Genomic DNA, 3,129 nt, shown 5'->3' on the forward strand with positions numbered 1-3,129 from the left:
GCTCCTGGCTGCTTGTGAAATGTGGGCGTGGTAAGGTTTGAGTGATTTAGCCAGGGCAGCACCCTCAATCAGTTTGTAGCGCTAAATTCACTCTTCTCTTATGCCATTAAAAACATTTCCCAAAAATACAAATAAATGCTATTCTGAGCAAACCTACAGATTTACCCGCTATAGCTTAGACGATGTAACCTATTAAGTAGGTAATACATCATAAAGAAACATAGATTCTGCCATGATGGGTACTACATGAAAGTAATATGCCCAGGCAAAGAAATTGGATGTCTCTACCATGCTCTAGATTAGAAATAGGCGTAAATGAACCTTTGACAACATATGCTCAATTTGCAAGTGCGGAATTCCAATGGTTGTGTGCTAGAACGAACAGTGTGCTAGAACAAAAAGGGATGAACAATGGCATGATGCTCTGTGTGTTATTGCCTTATCCCCACTGGAATGGAATTTATGGAACTTTGCCCAAAGATCACCTGAATCTAAGTAGGTTACACAGGCCTGGCCTACTGTACTTGAGTTACATGCAGCTGCATCAACTTTTGAATGGCAGTTGAGCTGCTTCTCAACTGTTTCTGTATAATGCCTTATTGTGGCTTGGGCTTTTGCAAACTGCTTAACTTGAACTTTGAGTTCTACTCATGAGAGACGACTTGGGAAATGTCCAGAGTGAGCTTGTATTCAATTGTTGTTGGATTCCCCAAATCATGAGGGAGAAACAGGATATGAATCTGTGTAGCATTTGCTCAACGAAAGACAATAGTGGCAACTTCACTCTGTGCTGCAACTTCATTCCCACTATTCCCAAATTCCATGGTAGCTGCACTACTTATTTATTATTGAAAGTAGATGGTGACACAGAGCCTTGATTCTTATTATAGTAGATGCATAATGACACTTATTAACACAATTTTCATCATTTAATAAAGCATTCTGTCTTTCTATTGATCCTAACTTGGTCTTGTCTGTTCAGTGTGTAGTTTACCCGGTGATAGGAATGGTAAATGTGGCTCAGTACCCATAGCTATTAATAACCTGGAGTGGACTGCTTGAGCTCTATCATTAAGAATAGTTTTATGAATTGCCAGCTAAATAAATCAACATTTGTTTATTAGGTTTCTTTTACAAATTGTCCCAAGACAGCTAAGGATTACTGTGATATCAGGAGACATTTTAAAATGCCAAGCAGCATTAGAACACACAGTTCATGCTGGTGCCTGCCTGGTTGTCATGTGAGATCCCCCAGCTGGTGATTGTGATTCATTGACTATACAGGGACAGGCTCTGAGTGAAGGGTGCAGGACTGGAATGGGCTGGTTTTCAGAGCATGCTCAGTTGGAGCGGGAGGAATTTTCCACTGTGTCCATGCAGCAGCCATAGAGGGGGCAAATGCTCTCTGTTCAGAGGGGCTGCCTGTGTGCATGAGTTATGTTGTAGTATGTTATTGTGTGTGACTGTGCATTCATTTTTACTTCATGTGTTTAGTGGTATAACTACTGTGGACGATGAGTGTATCTGTTTATGTGTGTACAGTATGTATGAGCTCTTGTGTTCTGCGCATGTTTTTTTTTAGTTCATGGCTTTTTTTCACAATATGTTTTTATGTCATTGGGGGATGTTAGGGTTTCTATGTCTGTTTGTTGTGTTTGTCTATGTGTGGTCTGAATGTGCTTGCTCTGACTGTGAGCATTTCACAATCATGGTTTGTTTTTAACTCTCAGGGCCAGGCTCCCCCTTGACTATCTCTCTCTCTCTGGGCCAGAGGGTATTCCTTTTTAGTTCCATTACACATTACACAACCCTTTCTGCCCTTCATCTATCTCAGCTGATAACAATCAGCAGGTCTCTCTCTCTCTCACCGACCTTGCCACAGAACACTATAATTGGGCTATAGCCGTGTGTGTGTGAGTCCACAACATACCCTGCTAATGCTCAGATCTGACCAGGCCATTATAACCAATAAAACAGATGTCACTGAACCTTTTACTTCCACAATCCTCTGAAGTCCCATCATATTGCAGTATTGAAAGGGAATTCAGTCATGTTTTAAATGTGTACATTATATGAATTATGCTAATAAAAAAAAGTAATTTACCTGTATGCACTGAGGGAGAAATAAGTGAAAACACTACATTTGTAGAAAATGTGACCTCCTCATTAATCAGTGCACCTGGGATCGGATGGGAGTGACAATTTTGCCAGTTGAATATTTCAAGACATCTGGGTTAATACAGTGCCATCTATTGGTGAAAGGTTCTCAATGTTATTTATCAAATAAAAAATGAAATGTTATTAGTCACATGCACTGAATACAACAGGTGTAGTAGACCTTACATTGAAATACTTGCTTACAAGCTCTTTCCCAAAGAGATAAATAAGAAGATACAAACATAAGAGAAATTAAACACACAAGAATGCAGCTATATACAGGGAGTACCAATAAAATAACATGTTTAATTAACTAAATTACATGTTAGTTGAGGTAGGTATGTACATGTAGGCAAGTGTAAAGTGACTAGGCATCAGGATAGATAATAATAGCATGTTGTGTACTTTTCTTTGTTGTGCTACTGTTACTTTTTGCTGACTGCTAATACATGGTTCAGTAACACAGCTATAAATTCCTTAGTGATTCAATGTTCTTTTTTCATTTGGATCACAGACAAACTGAATTCCTGCACCTGAATACTTATACACCATTGGAAAGAAAACTGAACCACTTTGCAGATGTTCCTTGACCACCCATATAGGCATTTGAAGCTGAACACCAATCTATCCATTGCCAAAAATTGAGAACAAAACTGAAAAGATGCCTAGAATAAGGTGTAGAGAATCTAAAGAGGTAGAGTAGTTTTGTCCATACAGGAGTTGGGATCCTAAAGTAGTCTACAATTAATTAGGATGCTAATAGTTTCCCATAGTCTCTCTAGCAGGACAACGAACTGAAGTAAACTTCAATATCAGTATCCTATGGAGTGATTTAAACATATACAGTTGTAGTCGGAAGTGTACATACACTTAGGTTGGAGTCACAAACTTGTTTTTCAACCACTCCACAAATTTCTTGTTAACAAACTATAGTTTTGGCAAGTCGGTTAGGACATCTATTTTGTGCATGAC

Source organism: Oncorhynchus tshawytscha, linkage group LG09 (assembly GCF_018296145.1).
Source record: "Oncorhynchus tshawytscha isolate Ot180627B linkage group LG09, Otsh_v2.0, whole genome shotgun sequence".
In the NCBI taxonomy this organism is placed as follows: domain Eukaryota; kingdom Metazoa; phylum Chordata; class Actinopteri; order Salmoniformes; family Salmonidae; genus Oncorhynchus; species Oncorhynchus tshawytscha.